The sequence below is a fragment of the Enhydra lutris genome, unplaced genomic scaffold, assembly GCF_002288905.1.
Source record: "Enhydra lutris kenyoni isolate GAN:26980312 unplaced genomic scaffold, ASM228890v2 scaffoldscaffold36, whole genome shotgun sequence".
Taxonomy (NCBI): Eukaryota; Metazoa; Chordata; class Mammalia; order Carnivora; family Mustelidae; genus Enhydra; species Enhydra lutris.
The window spans coordinates 16,408,704-16,432,394 of NW_019154120.1; positions in this window are offsets into that span (position 1 = coordinate 16,408,704).

Below are 23,691 nucleotides of genomic sequence, written 5' to 3' on the forward strand. Positions count from 1 at the left end.
GGGTGGGGTTATGGACATTGGGGAGGGTATGTGCTATGGTGAGTGCTGTGAAGTGTGTAAACCTGGCGATTCACAGACCTGTACCCCTGGGGATAAAAATATATTATATGTTTATAGAAAATAAAAATTAAAAAAAAAAAACAAAAAAAAAACCTCTTGGTCTCAGCTCAGGTCTTGATCTCAGGGTCATGTGTTCAAGCCCTGCATGGGGCTTCACACCCTGCACCCACATTGGGTTCCATGCCCCACATGGAGCCTACTTAAAAGAAAAATAAATTAACTTCTTGCCTTTTCCAGAACAGAAGCATCACTCCCCACAATTTTTTTTCAATCTTCAAGGTCAACCTTTGTACCTGTGCCTGTTTCCTAGCTAAAGCAGCAAGATGTTGGGGTTTTGGAGTTCAGTAAACATCGCCACCCAAATTTGGAACCAAATGAGAAATGAAACATAGGAAATGAAAATCAAAATTTCAATATGTTACTGATTAAGCTGATTGGAGAATGTGATATCAGATCTGAGGCCTAATGGGCTTATTGACATCTCCCCCTCGACAAATTAATCAGTTTTATCTGACCTGGCTCTGAAACAGAAGGACAGCCACAGGATCCATAGGCTCCTTACATATTCCTTAGTCATCTAATAAGCAGAACAGAAAAAAATAAAACTGTGTTTCAGTCATTTGAAATATAGTAGTCATTTTAAATAGATATTTGTTGAATGAATAAATGCATAAACAAATAAAAGAAAATGTAATTGACAAATATTTTTTGTGTGTGGAGATATAGTCTCTATTTAAAGACATTAACAAAAGAAAGCAAGAGAACTAATATTCAATTGGAAAATGTGGTTCATTTCATTTTGTTCTAAATTTGTGTGAATTGTGTGGATCTTGGTCTCATATCTCATAAAAAGTAATGTTCAGGAAGTCACCAAGAGCGTATTGCTGGATGTTTAAAGAGAAATAATCTCCGGAAGGTTATTGACCATTAATACACTTTACAGTTGGGGGAGATTTTTATTTTCTTTTTCATTTCCTGTTTCTTATCTTATGTTCTCAAATTGAGGACATTCCTTGGCCAGCATAGCACGTTTCTGCACGATCTGCCTCCTGCCATTTATCAAAACTTTGTCCTGACCCTTTTCAGTTAATCAAAACCAGGAGGCAAAATTTCAGAAAAGCGTAGTTATATGTTTCACAACAGGAGTTGTGACTGTGTGGGTTGAGTGAGTTGTGATCAGAGGTGGTATTGGTGTTAAGGCACAAAGAAAAGCATGGACTTTGGTTAGAAATATGAAGAGTGAAGAACTTTTACAGAAATGCCAACGTAGGTATTAATTTATGCCCTTGAAAATACAATATGACGCAGTACATATATGCCAGGATTCTTGATAACAATAACAAAGTTGATCAAGTTCAATCCCAAACAATTGTTTTATTATCAAGCTTGTTTTGTTTTGTACTGAATGTGATGGGATGAATTTAAGATTTCCAACTATAGTTTCCAAAAAGAAAGTAATTTGGCAGTGATAGTTTCCCGCTAAGGGCAAATAAATCATGCTATGACACGAACCTGGTTTCCTTCTTGTCAATAGTGATTACTATGTGTCAGCTAAGGTCGCCTGATTTATCTGCATGAGAAGTTTCATGACCAGCGACTGTGGCCATGGTAACCAGTGAAACACACTGCTACATTCTTTTTGGCTTGGTCTATTTGGAGAACTAGTGGTCATTTTGCCATGAGAAAATGGAACACCATCTTCTTTCTGGAAAATCTTTGATGAGTAGGTGGATCAGAGGGAAAATGATCATGGCTGACTTTCATTGACCATGTATTTCCTTCCAGGAACTATTATAAGTACTTTACATGCATTATTTCATTCACCTCTCACAACTCTGCTATTTTATAGAAGAAGAAATTGGCCTGGGAGAGATTAGACACCTTTCCCAAGGTCCTACAACCAGGAAGTGGTAGATGTGGAACTCAAACCTTCATTTGCTTGGATTTAAAGACTGAGCTTCTAACCACTGCTCCACACTGCCTTACCTCCTTTCCTGGGATCTGCCATCTCTGTGGGGAAATACTGTCACCCAGGTGGGGTCAGTCATCAAATATTATTAACTCCCCATTCTATCTTAATTCCACCTGTCCATTCCTATTGCCAGTACATCCCCTTATCCCACACTGGGACCATCATATCCCATCCCTACCTGGTCTGCCAGCATCTGTCCTCTCCTCTCCTGATCCATTTTGTATATCCCCTTTTATCCCAGCTTTAATATTTATTCTACCACTACAGATTAAGCATGTGTTTGGTGCTTAGTTTGGTTTTGTATAGACCCCATCCTCAAGAGGTCTGGTCAAGTTCATAAGGTCAGTTCTGTGCGTTTACACAACCATGGGTCCCATTGGCTACCCTGGAAATGCTATATGATTTCGTTTGGCTTTCACAACGATCTATAATACAGTCCATCCACTCTCATGACTTTTATTTTTTTATATCGAACTCCAATCCAACCCATCTCCAAACTGGGTCAGATTTGTTGAGTTTTAAACTTCCCAAAAATGTTCAGTTATTGAAGATTTTTTGTCATTTACTCAACACATATTTACCAAATGTCTAATTTTAGTCACCTATTAGGTGCTACACAGTTGTAATAATTTATAAAACTTTACTTATGGAATCAAGAGCAAATGCTTCACTTAATGGTTACATTAAGCCATTGTGATGGTCTGCCACTTCAGTCTTGTTCTTCAGCTTTCTTTGGTGACTTCTGTCCTCTAGAGAGGTCACAGGTCTCTCCAGCTCAACCTGAGATGTTTCCATTTGACTGGTTACTTCTATAATCTCCTTTTTCTTTTCTTTCCTTTCCTCTTCTTTTCTTTCTTTCTTTCTTTCTTTCTTTCTTTTTTTTTTTTTTTGGTTAAGATTTTATTTATTTATTTGACACAGAGAGAGAGAGCACAAGTAGGCAGAGTGGCAGGCAGGAAAGGAAGAAGCAGGCTCTCCGCTGAGCAGGGAGCCCAATGCAGGGCTTGATCCCAGGACTCTGGGATCACGACCAGAGCTGATGGTGGCCATTCAATCGACTGAGCCACCCAGGCACCCTCTTTTTTGGTTTCTTATTGCTATTAGAATTTGTATATATTTGAGGACACTTTCAGCCTTCAGAAACAACGCTTTTTTTTTTTTAAAGTAGGTTCTACACCCTACTGGGTGTAGAACTCATGGGCTTGAACTCATGAGTTCAAAGCTGGGCTTGAACTCATGATTCTGAGATCCAGACATGAGCTGAGATCAAGTCAGATGGTTAATCAGCTAAGCCACCCAGGCTCCCCGACACAAACTTTTAAAAAAATTAAACTTTAAAGAAATGTTTCACAGCACAGAAACTTTAAAAAATGAAGAAGAAAAGAAAAACACAGGCATATCAACAGTAGGGCTATATAATTAGTGAGAAGTTCAAATTACAGCCAAGGTTTCATCCCTATCTTCTTACCATCTCTCTCCTGCAGCAACTTTGGTCTAAATCTTGTCACGGATTCCTCGACATTTTTTGCGTTTTGCAAAAACTTCAACAAAGTCTTCCAAATTTTTTTTCAACAGAAGGAAATTCAATGTGATTTTTTTTTTTTTTTTTTTTTTTTTTGCATCAGTGGTACATTCAGCCCCCAACAAATCCAAAGATATCGACGAACAAGAGAAATTATTACCAACAATATCTGCCACTGTATTGGCTGTGAGTACTTGAGATCTTGCGTGGTCATTTCCTGGAATGAGCACAGGCCTGGGAAGGGGTTGCCAGTACTAACTGGCCTCACAGTCTGCTTTGGAAGAGGATATACTGTGAACAGCGCCCAGTTTGAGTCCGAGCCTTGCAGGTAGGAGGGAAGAGGGGCGGTCTGGTCGGGATGAGCGCCATCTAGTGGCAGTGAGGCTGCAAGGCGGACAGTAGAAACCCCAGAGATTAACCTCCTGATGCCATGGGAGACAAGGAAAACAAAGGGATGGGCAGTTGGCGGTGAATAGGAGGACAGGTGGGAGCAGGGCAGCGGGTGGGGAGGAGGAGCTGTGCACGGAGAGGGAGGACAGGGAAGAGGAGGATCATGCCAGTCCTCGGCGGGAAGCAGGAGGAATAGAATAGGGACTATTTACTTTCTTTGTCCAGGACCTATCCATGATTCACAGCTTTAGAATTAAAAAACTAATAACGAAATAAAATAAGAAACAAGTCAACCCTCTGTCAGCCTGAGTCATATCAGTTTAAATGTCTGACTTATCCTTTCAGTAGAGAAATTGAAACTATCTTGCATATCGGCATTTCAAATTTTAAAAAGGTAACAAGGATCACTCTTCCGTGATTATAAATACGATAGGAAAATGTGAAATGCATGGGCATTCTCTGTTGTTCAGTTAAAGGTGCAGACGAAGGAGGCAGAGAGAGAGACCGGTACACAAAGCGGCAGATACACAGCCGAATGAGACTAACTGAGGCACAGCTGTCCCTGAAGGACAGTACCACGGGGTCAGACCCATCAGAGAAGACACAAAGTGGCACAGCCCACAATTTTGTACACGTGAGTGTCAAAAACCCGTCTGTAAGAACGGGGCTATCTTCAGTGCAAGTGCACGTCTCTGGCTCGGCACGTTGGACTGAGGGCCAACATGACCGCGAACACATTTTCCTCTCTTTAGAGCAAAGTAACTAGAGGCAAGAGCGTCAAATGAGCAAAAGCTAATCCAATTCACAATCAAATGAGCATGCTGGGGGTTCAGAGCCAACTAAAAGTTGGAGTCGACTTTTGTCAGTGCCCTTTGTTCAACCAGCTGGAATGTTTTAGAAGTATTATCCCTTCAATCCTTTGAGATGAAGGATTTGTCTCTTGTTGGGAAATATGTGTCTCATCATAAAAATGGAACACAGTGTCTTTGGTTTAGTTATTCTCTAGAGAAGCAGGCTTTATTGTACTCTGTGCCAGGAATATAGTAAGGCAGCAGGGATGGGGGTGAGCTGATTACAGTGAATTTATTTCAGGCATGAGGGACTGGGAGACATTTATATAGATAGATGGATAGATCAGGGATAAGAAAGCTATAGGCTCCTTTCCCAGGGTATCCATATCCGTGAAATAGACTCACAGAAGGAAACCAATCACTATGCCTTTTTTGCTCATGTCCAGGGATTCATGACACTAGAAGAAGCCAAGAGCAAAGGACCAACCTCAGAAGACATTTATAGATTCAAGGTTTTTAGAAACCATAAGCTATGTTATAAAGGAATCCAGGTGAAGCTAGGTAGGAAACAGCATGCCTCAGTACATTTGCTCAAACTTGGACTTCTTTTTCTACAACCATTGGAAAAAAGTGGAAATTGATAACTTTCTTAGACCACACACCTGGTGCTAACATAAATCCCAGCCTGATTTGAGGTTTTAATTTAACAAATAAAACCACACAAGAACCAAAGGAAAATACAAAGACATAATAAAGAAAAACAAATAAAATAAAACACAACAAAAAAGACAGTTGAATATTGATATGACCTCGAGGTGCAAGTGGCTATTTGAAGACTAAAACCAAGAGCAAACATTGTAAAGGAAATGAGAGCTAGCTTTGGCTTTATTCAAGTTTAAAAACTTCTTTATTCACCATAAAAATGCCCTAAACTGAGGCAAACCGAAAGGATGTGTGCAAAATTCTCTTCGGTTTTCTGATTGTAGGAAATCCACTCAAGCTAGCTCATGACAAAAGAAAAGGAGCAGAAGATGAGGATACAGGGGGACCTCACAGACTCCAAGGACAGGAGCACAGCTGGACCTCAGGAAAATGGGAACGGGGCATGGGAAGCCATTGGCAATGAAGGGATGAAATGGCCATTCTCAGAGTTGTCCTGCCACCTCGGGGTCTCCTGTCACTCATTCTTCAGTCTACACTGTTACTTCCTCCTTTTCTTTCTCAATTTGTCTCCCACCTTCTCTGTGTACCCAACTGCTCCCGACCTCATAAGTCTTCGACTCTACCCACAGACAGAAGCTTCGCTCTGCAGCGCTACTCCCGAGACAATGGTGATATGGTCACCCAAGGGGGAGCGAGGCCCTTCACTGGTGAGAATATGCAGGTTCCTGGTCTGATCATATTTTCTTTTTTTTCTTTTTTAAAGATTTTATTTATTTATTTGAGAGACAGAAATCCCAAGCAGGCAGAGGCAGGTGGGGGCAGGGGGCAGGGGGCAAGGAAGCAGGCTCCCTGCTGAGCAGAGAGCCCGATGCGGGGCTCGATCCCAGGACCCTGAGATCATGACCTGAGCTGAAGGCAGAGGGTTAACCCACTGAGCCACCCAGGAGCCCCTGATCATATTTTCTGATCTATCTCCCAAAGAGCCCACTCCAAACCCCAGTGCAGGGTCCGCAGGACTAAGAACTCTCAATTTCCTGAAGAAGCACGCCATGCTCTCCCAGAGAGAACTGTGCAGGTCCATTTGAGAAGGGAAGTGAGGAAATGATCCAATTGTTTTCATCTTTGCCACCCTCAGGACAAGACATAAAGGCTGAAACCTGAAGCAGAAGAAGTTTCAATCAGAGAGGGGAGAGATCTTCATCAGACTGGGGGCCCTTCCCCGCCGACACCATGCCAAGTGCCTCCCTAATTGAAACGTCCAGCACATTCAATCCTCCATGAGCCCCTGTGATGATGGGGAGCAGTGGCTCCCTTCATTCTTCATTGTGGCTTCAGGTGCTTGGAGGAAAACTGCCTCCCCCCAACCTCTTCCCCTCATTTCTTTAAAAGATTTTTTTTTCTAATTACAGAAGTAATGCATGCTTACAGTAGAAAACTTGGAAAATGCAGAACTATGTACACGATCTATATTTTTGTGAACACATATTAGAGTTTTACTAGCAGAGTGCCGAATAACATCCAGTCACTGGAGGGGGACAAAAGGAAAGTTCCCTTTTGCTTTTGTTACACATCAGCTCCGTGCATAAATGCTACGCTTCTAGGTGTGCTAATGGCTGGCAAGCAGGAGCAGGAGGGCAGGAACCCGAACTCCACATGTGGCCCGGAAGGCGTTCACCTCGCCACCAACCATTTGAGTAAATTGCCATGCTGTGTAATGAGTTATTTCTCTGACATTCATTCTGAAAAAAAAAAAGAAAAAGGAAAGGAAAATATAGGCATAAGATAGAGCCTTTCATTCAGCACAAATCAGAATGGACATGCATGTTTCAAAGAGATGAAAGATGTGTGACTGACCTTCTCATTGTTTCTGTATCAACTGCTTTACAAGTTATTGATCGCATTATTTCAGGACAGCAGAGAAGCTATTACATTGCTCATTTTCTCTATATCCACTTCCTAATCATTCGCACCTGTGGGATCTGTCTATACGACCCCATTCATCTACAGGTTTTGCGGCAGAGGTTATTTTTCTAAACCATAAATTCTTCCTGAACTTACCAAAATATGATGATGAAAGCATGGCGGAATCTTTTTTTTTTTTAAATAAAAAAAAAAACTCTTGTTTTTACAGAATAATTTTTTTGGAATGTGTATGGGGAAACAGATTTGAGGTTATCTATTTATTTATTTATTTGGGGGTTTTGTTTGTTTGTTTCTTTTGTTTTTTTTAATTCCAGTTAGTTAACATACAGTGTTATGTTAGTTTCAGGTGTACAATCGAGTGATTCGACACTTCCATACATCACCCCGTGCTCATAACGACAGGTGCGCTCTTTAATCCCCATCATCTATTTCACCCATCCCCCACCTCCTCCCTTCTGGTGACCATTAGCTTGTTCTCTATAGCCGTGTCTGTTTCTTGGTTTCTCTCTTTCTTTTTCCCCCTTTGTTTCTTTGTTTTGTTTCTTAAATTCCACATATGATCGAGGTCATATGGTATTTGTCTTTCTCTCACGGATTCATTTCATGTAGCATTATAATCTCTAACTCCATCCATGTTGCAAATGGCAAGATAGCATTCTTTTTTATGGCTGAATAATATTCCATTATATATAGCACACATCTATATCTATATCTATATATAACATATATAGATATAGATATAGATGATATATATATAACATATAGATATAGATATAGATGATATATCACAACTTTATGACACCTTTCCTCAATCGACAGACACTTGGGCTCCTTCCATAATTTGGCTATTGCAAATAATGCTACTATAAACATAGGGGTGCAAATATCCTTTTTAAAAATCCTTTTGAATTAGTGGGTTTTTTTAAGATTTTATTTTTAAGTCTTCTCTACACCCAACACGGGGTTCGAACTTACAGCCCCAAGATCAAGAGTCACATGCTCTACTGACTGAGCCAGCCTGGCGCCCCTGAATTAGTGTTTTTGTATTTTTGGTATAAATACCCAGTAGTGTGATTCCTGGATCATAGGCTACTTGTATGTTTAACGTTCTGAGGTGCCACCATATCGTTTTCCACAGTGGCTGCATCAATTCGCATTCCCACCAACAGGGCAAGAGGGCTCCTTTTCTGAATCCAGTATTGCCAAAAGGATAACGTGCCACATGCTAGAGGCATTTATAAAACATTAGTTACATCAGGTATTTCATTAATGTGTTTTAATATAAAACTTAGTGTTGTTATGCATAATTAACATCCCTAATATAATTCTCCTAATATAGTTCTCCTAATATAGTTCTCCTCTATATAGTATAATATATATACTATATACTAAATAGTAATATATTTTGAATGTCTTTGTCCAAGGCTATTTCTTCAGTACAAAGAGAAAGGCCCATTTCAGGGAAGATAATATTCAAAGTAAATGCATATAATGCACTAAAATACTGCAAGTCTTATACGGTTTGTATGATTCATACACATATAATAGAGACTGAATACTGCAGTCGGTGGCACTCCCCCAAGTCATATGCAGAGTCAGAATCGATGACTCTTTAGCCAGAGAAATAGAAGAAGACTGTGGCGCCTATTAACATTGGCTTTGGAACTTAGATTTTAAGAAGATTGTTATTTGCTGTATACTATTTAAAATGGTGCTCTAAAGTTCGTGGAGAAATCAATTTGTATCTCTTTTAAGCCCTTCCAGATTTTCTTTAAAATATCTCTAGGGGCACCTGGGTGGCTCAGTGCGTTAAGTGTCAGACCAGCTGGGATCATGACCTAGGGGTCCTGGGATGGAGGGGCCCCCCCACCACATTGGGCTCACACTCAGTGTGGTGTCTGCTTCTCCCTCTCCTCTGCCCTCCCCCCCACCCCCATGATCTCTCCCAAATAAATAAAAAAAATCTTTTTAAAAAACCTACTTTTAGGGGCACCTGGTGGCTCAGTCGGATAAGCTTCTGCCTTTGGCTCAGGTCAGGATCCCAGAGTCGTGGGATGGAGCCCTGCATTGGGCTCCCTGATCTGGGGGGAGCCTGCTTTTCCCTCTCCCTCTGCCTGCTGCCTGCTTGTGCTCTCTCTCTGTCAAATAAATAAATAAAATCTTAAAGAAACAAAAAACAAACCCTACTTTTAAACTTGTTATAAGCCTAGTACAATAACTCCAAAAATTTTTGAGAAGCTATTCTTATCGAGAACAGTGTTATATGATTCTTTGTGTTTGGGGGGATAGAGAAAAAACTGAATGTGAATCTAGGTCAAGTTATATGCATTGCCCACGTGCGCTGGCGTTTTGTCAGGGGAGCAATCTGGAGTTGATAGGAGAGCTGTGACTCCCTCCCCTACCATGCTAGTAGATGTATTCCCCCAGTTACCAGTTTTCGGAGTGTCTGAGCTCTATGTGACTGCAACATCAAAGGTAAGTAAGACTGGGTCCCAGCCCTCAGCGCACATGCCATCTGGTGGGGGAAGGGAACATGGGGACAAGGGTTCGACTGTCATAGGCACTTAGCAGTGGTAAAGACCTGCAAGGCTGGCTCGCAGGGGACAGGGGTCAGTACCCCCTAAAGGCTGGGTGGGGAAATAGGCTGGAAGCAGGATGGGGTGCGGGAGGAGTCAGGAAAATGCACAAGAGGAAGTATTCCGACCAGTTCTGGCTCCCAGCCTGACCCTTGGAGGGAGGAGGGCTTCCGGGTGGTGTAAATATAATTAAACCACCTGGGGCATCTGGGAGAATGCCGGTGGAGACTCAGCAAGCGGGTTTCTCCATTCTTCAGTCAGCGCTCTAAAGAAGGAGTGCAGCTGCGAAGAGAGCGGTAAGTCAGGGGACAGTGACCGCACCCGCCAAGGTGTGGGGGGACCGGCCCCTGGGGGGAGTCATTAAGGGCACTCGGCCAGCGTGACCCGGAGCCCCAGGGCTTGCGTTGGCGGCGCCTGCCTGGAGCCCAGTGCCATGTTCTTGCACGAGAGGCTCAGTGACTTTGGGTCGGAGAGCAGTCAACCAGCATTTATGAATGATCTCAGGCTTCTCCCCGCCCCTGGGCTCAGCTGCCTTTTGATCCACAAGTGGGAACATATGAGGACTGTTTGCTTTTGGAGATGCCTTCTCTCATGCCAGGGAGGAGCAGAAACTATTTGTTGCTCTCTAGGTTTTCTGCCGTTGTTCAGAAGATCTCAGTGACACGTGTGTTCCTCCTCTCCTGAGCCCCGCAGTGTCGTGAAAACAGGTGTTTTGATCGTTGTTGAAGGGATTCGAGGCTGATGCCTCAGGACTGGGTTTCAGGCAGATGCATACATCCTGTTTGTTGATGGTTCTGGAATCTCCCTGCCTGGGACGTCCTTTTTGCTGGGCAGAAATTAGGGTGTGAGTTTCTAGTAGCCAACCCTATGCTCAGACCTTTCGCATACAACTCATTTGTCTGCAGGGTCTGGTTTGAAGCTCAGGAGAGAAATGCTTCTGGAGGAGAGCAGAACTAGACTTTGGCAGTTACTGAATTTGCGCTATCTGCTCAGTGCCCAGCCCAAAGCCTGGACTGAGCCGGCCCTCGGTAAAATGCGTGGACAAACAAATTGTAATGATTAGGAATTAGAGAGGAAAACTTTCAAAGGGTAACTATGGCATTCTATCCCTTCTGTTTTGCTATGTATCATTTAGAATATTGCTTCTGATGCTTACCACAATGATTTTAGTATTTTAAGCCTAATGCTACTGCATTAAACTTTATTTTGGAAAAAACACATACAAAATCAAATGGTTAAATAAGGTAAGCTTTCTGAGTTAAATGCACACACAGGGAAGTTTTTTTTCTTTAGTGAAAAATCTAGAGGAGTTTGAACAGTCACTATGTGGCCTCACCAACAGATTGCACACCAAATACTTGAAAACAATAGAGACTCAAATCCCATCATCCAATTGATAGAATGAACAATAGACTCTCTAGACTTAAAAAAAAAAAACTACGAGTGAATCAAACAAAGTACATATTTATTGGCTATAGTTCTAACAGTTAAAGGATAAGTAAAGTGAGGGAGAGGAGGAAGAAAAGCGCAGAAAGTAGCTGGTGTTAAGAAGCCACCCCCAGAGGCTCAGTCTTTCCTGTGAATTCCTGAGGTGGCAACCCACCTGGACGTTTCTTCCCCCCCAAATTCTAAAGTTACCCCAGTTCCCTCTCTACCATCAAAACGTACTTGTTCTATCCTTCCTTTCTCAGGTTCCAGAATTTTCCCAACTCCTGCGCTATCATCAAAACGTATTTGTTTTGTTCCTTATCTACTAAGGGTCCCTGAGAGGCAGCTTACTGCCTTGGTCACTTAGTGGGATGAGGTGTTAGTGGCTGGTAACCAGCAGCACATGTCAGCCCCATCAGATGACATATACATTTTAACTGAGGCCTTGTATGCCTTAATGCAAGAGATAGAAGAGTGGCTGCTGGTGAGAGTCCCCCGCTCAGTGGGAAAGCTGGCTGGGGTGTGGGTTACGAGCTCCCACAGCCATTTTTATCACATTGTCAAAGGACGGCTGTCCTGTACGGGGGCGAGAAGGAGTTATCAACATGTTCCAGAGGGGTAGTTGTCTAATTTTTTGAAGGTTCTCGGGAACTCATGGTAGCTTATTTCTTGAGTTTGATTTTCCAAGAGTAGTACATCCAGATGTATGCTTTTCATCCAGATCTTTGCTACAAACGGAAAGATAACCTCAGATTCCAATCCGCAGTATCCTTTCATTGTTTGGAGACCTCCTTTCCTGCCAGACTTCTAAAAGCCTTCCTCTCGCCGTCTCTACCCACAGAGTGCACATGTTTATGTAAAACGCTGATTAATACTTCGCTCTGTGGAACTAATCTGGTGTACCTTCGATGTCCAGTCTTAAAGATGGAGTTCGGATTTTAGAGCACTAGTAATTTAGATGAGAGTGACATCTAGTGGACCACTAATGACGGTCTGAGCTAAAAGCTCTGATTTCACTCTAAATATCAAAGGAGGGACAAAGCAACATCAACAACAAACAACAAAACCCCAGCCTGAGTCCTGGCTCCATGCTCTGGTGAGGAATGGAGAATCCAGTGAGATCCCCTTGGTGATGGGGCCATTGGTGGGTTAAAGATATGAGAAGATTGAGGCTCTTACTATTCATGTTAGGAAGGGAGCATAGAGGAGAGGTCTGAGTACGAAAAATGAGAGAATTCGTTGTGTGAGACAGCATATGCTGCTATAAATTCAGTTTTCAAGAGGCTGATTTATCACACAAAGGTATGAATTAGCGTATGCTGTCACCAAGTGGTGGTAATGATTCAAAAGTCAGGATCTGGGTCCTTAGGTGTGCTCAGCTAGAAGAAATTAGCAAATTTTGCTACTTATTATACTTCAAAGTATAAATGTACTGAAGACTAGAATATTGAAACATTATATTAAAAGCAAACCTTAAAATGCAAGACTAAGGAATATTTAATAATTATTACAAGTTTGAAGAATTTATATTACAATGAGAAATGTACAAGTCATGCTGTATGTCATGTTCTCACTTCCACACAAGCAGAGCATGTTATCAGACTTTTTGTTAATGTTAATCTGATAGGGAAAACCAAGCATAACTTATGCTATTTTTATTTTGAATTTCTTATATTATGGCTGAGATTGAGGAACTTTTCATCTAATTTTCTTCTCTGTGAATTGTGTCTTTATACTTGGCCCGTTTTTCTGTGGAGTTAATGGTATTTCAAAAATTGATTTGCTGGAGCTCTTTATTTATTAGGTTAATTAGCTTTTTATCTGAGATATAAATTGCAAATATTGTTTCCAGAGTGTCATGTGTCTTTTCACTTTGTTTATGGTGGTTTTTGTCATGTTAAAATTTTCATATTGTTTGGGTTTTTCTGTTATAAAGACATTCCCTTTTCTAAGATTATAAAAGAAAAGTATTGTATGGTTTCTTAGAGTACTTTTATTGTTTATTTTTCTATTTAAATATTTGTTCAATCTGGAATTTTTGAAATAGTGTTCTCACTTTATTTTTTCAGTTGCTGGATTGTCCCAACATCATTTATTCAATAATGTACTTTAAAGGTCACCAGTGACTTGGGGTTCTGGTTTGCCTAGGACTATCTTGATTTTTAAGTGTTGTCCTGCCACGATTTTGAATTGTGTTCCCTTTCACTCTCAAATGTGTTTTGGTTTGAAGGACATATTACATGTCTACCCTCCTACCCATCATAATTAATACAATATGCTTGACCAAAATTGACCCATGGCTGACATCTTACCCCACTGCCTTTATTGTTCGTGCTCTGTCTATATATTTCTTAATAGTAAAAATAGTCCCTTTCATAGCCTTGGTATTTTCCTTGAATACTTCTATATAATCTACTGTGATATTAGTTTTGCCAGTTGCCCTCATAATTTCCCTTATAGCATATCTGTGTCCCCTACCCCCTTACCCCTCCCCACCCCTTACCCCACCAAGTGTAGGATCCAGTCCAGGGTCAAGCATTGGATTTACTTCTCATGTCTTTTTGGCTTTCTTTAAACTAGAATTCTTTTGTCTCTTCTGGTGGCATTGACACTTTTGAAGAATATAGTCTTCCCCTATCTTTTTATTCCAGAACATTCCTTATTTTCTGTGAATCTGTCACTCTTTTTTTTTTTTTTTCGAGAGAGAGCGAGAGTGAGAGTGAGGAAGTGAGGTAGGGGAGGGGCAAAGGGAAAGAGTCATCTCAAGCAGGCTCTGGCTCAGGCTCTGGCTCACAGAGCCCGTGGCAGGGCTTGATCCCACAGTGTGACTGTGACCTGAGCCAAAACCAAGAGTCAGAGGCTCAACACCTAGGGGCCCCTCACAGTCCCTCTTAAATACAGAGCTCCACTGCCTCCATGGGGGTTAAACAAGAATGGACGGCCATGTCTCCTCCTTAGCCTTCCCCACCTTCCCAGAGATCCCAGGCTCCCTGCATGGATCTAGGCAGTGGGGTGAGTAAGGGAGGGCTGAGTTCTCTTCACACACTGGCTCTGGGGCCCTGCTCTTTCCCCATCCATATTTGATTGCTGTGTTCCAGAAAGTTCTTGGGTTGGCTACTGGCTGACCCCAAGTCTTGGGTCAGAGGGATGGGTATGGTAGAGCCTTTTCAAAGCCCTGAGACTAGAGTAAGAATCATGGTACCCACTTACCTCACCTTGTTCTGTCTGATTTCCCTTCCTTCCTTCCTCCCGCCCTTCCTTCCCCCACCACCCAAACCCCTCAAATCACAACCACTGGTCTCTCTCTGTTATCACCTAAAGTCATTCCAGGTGCCTCCAGGGACACCATTAAGAATCCTGTCCCTTAGGAGCTGTCAGGACTTCTGTCTTTAAGGCCTCAATGGACTGTTTTCCCAAGTCAGACTCAGAGGAGTCTTGGACCAAATGGCATGATGTTATTTCCTCATCTGAACAAAAACTGGGCCCCCAAATATGTGTGCCCCATTTAGGACTGAAGAAAGACCTCCTCCAGCCAGTCTTCCCAGGGAGCCTAGAGGAACTTGGTGAATGCAACTTTTGACCACAAGCCCAAGTTGCTGTAACTGGCCTCTCGGAAGACCTCTTTGTCTCTCACGGTAGACTAGTCCCTGTATGGCTCCACAAAGCTTTGCTTATGTTAGGGAACCTGCTTCTGCTTCCCCCAGCTGTGTCCTGAGGGAGTCCCCACCTGCCTACCCACATTTGCCTCCTACTGATTCTGTTCTGGTTTGACTCCTGATCTTCAGATGAGCTCATGTGAGTTCCCACTCAGCGGAACCCATGTGGACCTCTGGGGTTCTGACCAAACTGCCCACTTCTTTCCTAAATTTTAATTTACGAAAAGATCAACATAGCTAAAACCGCTTCAACTTGGCAGGGAGAGGCCCCTGCCCTCACATATCCCCACTCACTGGAGCCTGGACTTAGCAGGAATTCTCGCCATGGCAGATCTGGGGAAGTCTCCGAAAGGAGATGCCAAAGTTCCCAGAAGCACCCTTCCTAAGGCTCTGCTGTGGTTAGCAAACCTTTGTCTTAGGCACCTATGTGAAGCAGACATTTTTGGCAATGCCTTTCTTCTACAGAACACTAGGTCTAGGGCTAAGGAGAACACCGTGTTTATATGTCCACAAGTTTTCTCAATCATGAGCAAATTTTTTGCTCCTCGCCACATGAAAAAATGAACTTTCTCTTTTGAGAGTTTGGAGAAAATCAAGGAAAGAGCGAAATTAACAAATCAAAGAGAGCTCAAACACCGAAGTGAACAAAGGCATTTACTTTCCAAAAGCGTGTTTAAATATTTTATCTAGAAAATCTTCTCAAAGTTTATAAATAGTGCCTCGCTATCAGTTCCAGCATCAACCTTGGAGAAGTTCTTCCAGCTTTATGACCAAGTGCTGTGCCTGTGGCCAAATGGATTTGGAATGGAAACTTTGTCATCTGGCTTATTGTTGTTATCCTGTGGCCACAGTATTTGCCTGGGCCATGGGATTACTCAATCAATCAAATATTTGTTGAGTAACCAGACAACCAGACAACCAATGGAATAATTAGACTTGGATTATGTTGTATCCCATACTATCTGTCTTAAAGTCTTAAGGCAGTTGAGCTCACTAATGGTCATCTTCTTTTTTTTTTTTTTTTTTAAGCTTAGAAAGGGATCTACTTGGTTAGAAAAAGAGAAGTACCCATGCAGAAGCAAATACATTCCTATGACATTTGGCAAACAAAATATTCACGTTTGGCTGTCCCATTCCAGTAACTACTTATGAATGTTTCTTTCCATTTTTTAGGTTTTTCCCCATAATATGGGGACCACACCCATGACATCCACTTGAAACTGGACTCTTTAGGAATTAAATTCTGGTCTCCTTAATTTACTGTAGGAACAGGTCCCTAGAGACTGTAAGTCCAACATAAATCATGAGTGTGTTGGAAGGAGAGTATATACACACTTAAGTTTTTACTAAATGGGTATGGAGTCACTAGTGCCATGATCAATGTTTCTGCTTCTCCTCTTTTGGGACATGAAAAAAATTCATTTTTATGCTTAACTTGAAATTGGGGTTGGTCATCTGACTGCTTTAGCCAGTGGAATATGAGCAAAAATGAAAGGTACCTCTTCTGGGTACATGTACAACTTTTTTTTTTTTTCAAGATTTTATTGATTTATTTGACAGACAGAAATCCCAAGTAGGCAGAGAGGCAGGCAGAGAGAGGAGGGGAAGCAGGCTCCCTGCTGAGCAGAGAGCCTGATGCGGGGCTCGATCCCAGGACCCTGGGATCATGACCTGAGCTGAAGGCAGAGGCTTTAACCCACTGATCCACCCAGGCGCCCCAAGATGTACAACTTTTCATGTTCCCTTCCATCTTCCATGACAACTGGTGAATGTTCTAGTTAGTAGAAATTCCATCAGCATGAGTCCAGAAGTGAGGATAAAATAAAGAAGTGTCCCCTACTGACCGAAAATAGACATGTAGTAAGAGAGGAAAATAATAAATTTATTTCAGGCCACTGAAATATCAGGAATGTTTTTCCTATAGTGTAACCTTATACATGGAGAATAGTAACCTTATACATGGAGAATAATACAGAAATTCATACCTAGAAGCCGGCTGCTGCTATAGCAAGGATCTAAGACAAGTGATTTAGGGCCGGGTAATGGGTGGCCAGTACAGGGTGCCTACAGTAATTTGGGATGTATATTTCACTCCTGATGAGTTTACACCTCCAGGGGGAAAAGACTGCGGTGTGGGTGGGAGGGAGTATTCTTTGTAGCCTATGTTGTTTGTTGATTACCGTTTTTGGCAGGTTGTTACAAAACAGAGGTGAGCGTAAGACTTGCTTATTTTCAAGCAGGAATGTAAGAAAATAGAATTCAGGGATTTGAAGCCTGAAAGTAGACTCAGTCCTAAAAAACAAACATCAAAATGAGGAAAATTTAAAATGGTGGGAGCCAGTTAAGACTCAGCCTTGCGTCAAGGGACAAATGAGGGGTGTGGTCATCACACTCATCGTTAAAAACTATGTCGATGAATTAAAACATCTTTGAGTAAATTCCCATTAATGGTCTGGTGCCCAGAAAATCTTTTCATTTGTACCAGATGGCTCAGAGAAAAGATGAGGTCTGTACACAACTCTCATTGAAGCCTGATGGCCTCAGGGAATTGAAATTAAACCAATAAAGGGGGGCTTGAGGACAAAAACGCAGAGATATACTATCAACATGAGAATTATGCCTCGAAAGCAACTGTTGCTGTTGCTGTGCCATATGGAGCTGACTGGAAGAAGATGCACAAGAAGCTATGTTTTTGTCAAAAGAAGCATTAATCAGCCTGGACAAAGCAGGTGGTGGTTATTTAAGACCATGACCTTGGGACTCTAATCCGCAAGAGCGGGTAGTAGGCTGGGAAAGCTGCTTGTCCCAAAGAGGGCATATTCCCATTGCCCTCTTCAAATGGGGCCACCGAGAAAAACGGAGAAGGGAGACTTTCAGAAGTCAGAGCCAGGCTTCAGGAAGGTGATTGGGTAAGAGACCTTTTCCCAGGAGGCAGGACCAGAGCATAATCAAGGAACTTTCTCTATCCCCTGGGAGGAGCCCTGGAAATGCCTGCCGAGTGGGGTTAGATTTGCTGTGGACCCGTGTCCACCGTGAGTCTCTCTCCTTCCCCTCATTTCTAAATTGGGGTACTTACCGAATGAGCACATGCACAAGCAGGGGGAGCGGCCGGCAGAGGCAGAGGGAGAAGCAGGCTCCCACTGAGCATGGAGCCCAATGCAGGACTGGACTGGGATTATGACCTGAGGGGTAGGCAGACACTTAACCCACTGAGCCACCCAGTGCCCCTTGGTTTCTGTCTTTCTAAGCCTGAAAGGAACACAGCATCTACCACCTTGATGTTTAGCAGGCCACGTGATTTGCTCTGACCAATGAAACACAATTGACAATGAACTGTATCATTTTCAGATAGAAGGCTTTCCAGTGCAGTATTTGACTTGCCATTTTCCTTTTCCCCACTGCCATCAACCAGAGATGTTCCAGAAGGTTGAGGCTCTGGCAGCCTTGGTTCCCAAGTAGGAACAATGCTGAGTGGTCACCCAAGGTGGATATACAGCATGGATGAAAAATAAATCTTCGTTGTTCATCACTGCAGCATAACCTAGCTAAGCTTGATTCATATAGATGAACGTGTTAAAATCTGAAAAGGTTTTCCTCGTGCATAAAACGCAGTGCCCCCTAACAGTTGAACGTGCTTTTACTGAGTACTTCTGCTAGCCAGTTCTCATATATTTCTGCTGAAATTTTAGTAAGACAAATGGTCTCCTGTTTTCAGTCTCCTCCTTATAAGGATACCGTACTCAGTCATATATGCTCTTACTGTCAGGTGACGTGTTTTTATTAATTTCTTCTTTTTTTTTTTTTGTTAATTTCTTGACACTGGTAGGATACCAGGATTCAACGGTATTTTCAGTTTTACTCATTTAAAACTCACCTGCTCACAATATAATATACGTTATTTTGAAACCCATGGAAGAAGATGAACATGTTTATTTTCATGTTTATAGGAAGAAGAGAGCCATCCTGAAGCATTTGGTATGGATTAGGTTACTATTACTGCACCTCAAATCAGCTCTTGGCATGGGATTACCAAGTTGTCACTGGTAAGAGCAAGGATACAGACTCACAGAGGCAAAAGTCTTCTTCAGACTCTTGAAGGATGGGCATTTGGTGTCCACAGGGTGTGTGATTTTGCAAAAGATATAAAAACATTCTTCTAATTGATGCTCGCTTTCCCTTCCCCGAAGTCCGTATCATTAATCTTAACTTCTGTGAAAGTGAAACTGTGGGAAGTGAAGATAATGGAGTTGGGGTTTGTTGCCTGCTAATGAGCTAATTTCCTTCAGGGATAGGGCTTCCAGAATCTAGAGAAATGGAAAATTAACATATTTCCTTCAAATCCCCGGCGATTAAAGCAAATTTCTGGCAAGAGCCGAGCAGCCGTCGGTTAGCGACGGGACGCTTTGGCAAATGCCTGACGTGTGTAAATCTTCACTGTCCTGTCCTCTTTTGTTACTGTGGTCTCTTCAGTCTGGAAGTCACCCTCCTCTGTGACAGTCAGAATCCTTCTTGTCTTTCCAGGTCCTTCGCAAATGCAAATCCTTCATGGAACATTTGATGGAAGCAGTAATGATAATAATAGACTATGTTTTTAACTAGAAGTCAGTGACATTTAAGTTCTCATGTGCCAGATGCTGGGTAAATGCTCGGGGTGATTATCTCATTTAATTCTCATTGTAAGCTTATGTCTTGGAACTGTTATTACCCGCATTAGTCACTCTTTGGCTCAGAATTCCATAATTATAAAAATGCTCTATCATGCCTTTGCAACAGACCTACCTGGGCTTGGTTCCTCACCCTAACACTCGCTAGACTAGCTGTGTGATCTTGAACACAGTATTTAGCTTTTCTAAACCTACACATAGAACAGTTAAAAGAACTAACAAGTCACCAGCCTGGCTGTGTTCCCGCAATGGTCCTTCTCCCAGAGCCCAGGATGCTCTGGGCCTCTTTTGTGTTAAATCTCGTGTCATCTTGGTTCTTGGCTTACTCTTTTATTTTGGTGGAATGCGTCCTCCAGATGCTTCCCGAGAAAGTAAACATGAGCCAGGACCCTATGTTTGTGAGGCCTCATATGTCTGAAATTGTATTTATCTGACTGCTTCTTCAAGAGGCGCCTGGAGCCTTCTTTTTTTGACCTCGTCACGGTTCATCCATGTTAATCTGCTTGTTTCTGGGTTTTTCCACTCTGCCCGCTTAGGTTCTGATCTTCTTTCCTTCGGCAGGTTCAGCACTGTTTATCCGAGTGCTTTCCCACCTCCCGAGAGCGTGTGGCTGTTCCTCTCTTCTTTGTCCTGTGGGTTTATGCTTCTTTTAAAAACCTTTTATTGTAATGCAATTCTGTTGGGGCTTTAGTGGGAACACAGATACCCACGAGTCCCCCATCCACCATCTTGGACTAGAAGTGAGGACTGTCATTCTCTTCACATGAAAATTTGGAAGGACAACTAGAGTTCTCATCCGTAGAGGAGGTTGCCTTTTCTTAAAAAGGAGGAGTTGGGCGGGGAGGGGGGAAGTTAATGATTTTTATTTGGGACAAGTTGATGTTGAAGTTCCCCTGGGACAAGCAAACTGAGATTTCTTAGAAACCTTTGGATAGAAGAGCCTGGAGCTTCGGAGAGCGTTCTAGGTTAGAGAGGGGTATAGCTAGGCTTCAGGAGGGAGGGAACAGTGAGGAGAGTGTGTGATGACTGCGACAGATGGAGGACAGGCTATCAGTAAGGGTCAAGACAGATGAGAGCATTTTGTAAGTGTTAGGTTATTACTCAGGCTTTTGCTTTGTTTTGCTACTCGCCAACTTCTGAGATTAAAAACATTTTTTAAGCAGAGTTTCAAACTTCCCCTTTTTTTAATTTTTCAAATAGACTTTCTAGGGGGGAATAATTTTGGGTTCACAGCCAAATTGAGCAGAAAGTACAGAGAGTTCCCAGACTCTCCCTGCCCATGCACACGCACAACCTCCTGACATGCACAACCTCCTGACAACACCCTCCACGAGGTCGGCGAGCTACACACGTTGTTATAGCCCATAGCCTGGGGTTTTCACTAGGGTTACCCTTGGGGTACATTCTGTGGGTTTGACAAATAGGTAATGACATGTATCCACCATTATAGTAGTTTCATTGCCCTAAAAGATCCTGTGTTCAAGTGTCTTCTTTTTAGGGAGTCATGCAATGTACTCTGACCTCCACTGCCCTTTCCTAAAGCTTCATGCGAAATCAGAACAGGCAGATAATGGGGATAAGAAAGCTAAGATGGATGGAGGTTTGCTCTGAAAACTGTGGATTACCGTACGAGTTCTAAGTGATTTGTAGCCCATCACTGGAAGTGCCTCCCTCCTTAAACACCCATAGGTGGCTGGAAGCAGCCACCCAGCCATGAAATAGGTCATCCCAGCTCATGGTCCAAAACATGCCCGCAGGAAGGCAAATTCTCCAGCCACATTAGCAAGGCTGTGTTACTCAGTTACTAGACAAAAATCACACAAACGCTGACTACCTTCAGATATAGTATACGTACATCCTATGAGGAAAAGAGACGTAAGCAATTAAAGTGGGAGGATTTGCCTCTGTCGCAACAGAGTTGTGGCATGGCACCTGTGAATGGAAGAAAGGAGTACAAGTCTCAGCTGCGACGACAGTCTTGCTGGCAGGCCAAAATATTTCACAAGAAAGGGCTCAGAGGGGTGCCTGGCTGGCTTGGTTGGAGAGCGTGTTACACTTGATATCAGGGTCATAAGTTTGAGTCCCATGCTGGGTGTAGAGATTATGAAAAAAATAAATAAACTTAAAAAAAAGATTTTATTTATTTATTTGACACAGAGAGAGAGACAGCAAGAGAGGGAACACAAGCAGGGGGAGTGGGCAGAGAGAAAAGCAGGCTTCCTGCCAAGCAGGGAGCCTGATGTGGGGCTCGATCCCATGACCCTGTGGTCATGACCTGAGCCAAAGGCAGACGCATAATGACTGAGTCACGCAGGTGCCCCTATTTTAACTTTTTATTTTGAAATCATTATAGAGTCACAGGAAGTTGCAAAGATAGTACAAAAAGTGGTCCTGAGTTCATTCACCTAGTGTCTCTCAGTGGTTCCATCTTACATAACCATAGAACAGTATCAAAATCAGGAAAGTTGTCTTTGATACAATGTGTACATGTAGTTCTCCCTCTTTATTTCCTTACCTAATATTTTTTGGTGCTTTTTGTATTGTCATAAAGTATACCTAACAAAAATGATTCGTCTTAGCCATTTGTAATTGCAACGTTAAGTATATTCCCAATGTCATATGACCGTCACCACCAGCCGTTTCCAGAACTTTTTCATTATCCCAAACAGAAGCTCTGTACCTAGTAAGCAATAACTCTTCATTTCTCCCTTCTCACAGCCCCTGGCCTCCATTTTTCTACTTTATGTCTCTGTGGATTTGTCTATGCCTGGTCTTTTATGGTATTCTTGATTTCAATGTACAGCTTTGCATAAATTTCCCTATTTGTATGGTTTTTATCATTTTAGTGCTTTACCAGCTGTTCTCTGAAGCCAATAGGACCATAGATACACAGATTGAGGGAAATGAGATGTTGGTCGAAGGGTACAAAATTTCAGGGGTGCCTCGGTGGCTCAGTCAGTTGAACCTCTGACTCCTGATTTAGGCTCAGGTCATGACCTCAGGGTCATGAGATTGGACGCAGGCATTGGGCATGAAGTCTGCTTAAGATTCTCTCTCTCTCCCCTGCAAAAAAGGGTACAAACTTGCAGTTATAAGATGATTACATTCTGGGGGTCTCATATACAACATGGTGACTTTGGTTAACAGTGCTATATTTATACTTCAACATTGCTAAGAGAATGATCTTAAATGTTCTCACCACCACTACCCCAGCAAAAGAGAGTAATTACGTGAGGTGGCAGATGTGCTAACTGACCTAACTGTGAGTGGCAGATATGCTAAGTAACCTAATTATGGTAACCATTTCATAATAGATATGTGTATCAAATCACTACTTGTGCACCTTAAACTTACACAGTGTTATATGTGAATTATATTTCAGTAAAGTTGGGAAGAAAGAGAAGCAGCTGAAGGCCCAAACTAAGCAACTGAGTTTTATTTCCTCTTCCCTTGGAAGATGTGGACTTACTCCCTTGTCATTCAGGTAGCCCAGTTACATGTATTATGACTAGATATTTCTAAAAGAGGCAAAAGGGAGAATTGTCACCTTCCCTTTTCATAGACTTGGAGTCAACTCTAAGATGTTTGCCTTTACAAAGGAAGTAAGTGGTGTCCTCTTGGCTAGCCCTGGTAGTGGCTTAAACTAAAGACATTGTATTTAAATAAAAACAATTGGTATATAATATTATTTAACCACATCTGCTCTTTTCATCAGGATCATTAATACTTTGAATGCTTAGTCGGTTTCATAAAATAATTTGTGCTTTTCTTTATTCTTTACTTAAGGGAATAGTCTTTCTGGCCTTTTTATGACTCTTAACAAGGACAGTAAGTTACAAAAAGATAGCAGCATTTTCCAAAATGTGTTCCAATGGATGTTTGGAAAAAAAAGAAATTATCTGTGGCCGAATACACCTGGGACACATTGCATTAAATGAATTTAAACAGGTTTCTTTACTATAGAGCTTCTCAAACCTTTAGTATGCGGTATGTATTACTAATCTTGTGGCATATAGGGCATAGTTGCATCCAAGAGTGATTTTTCA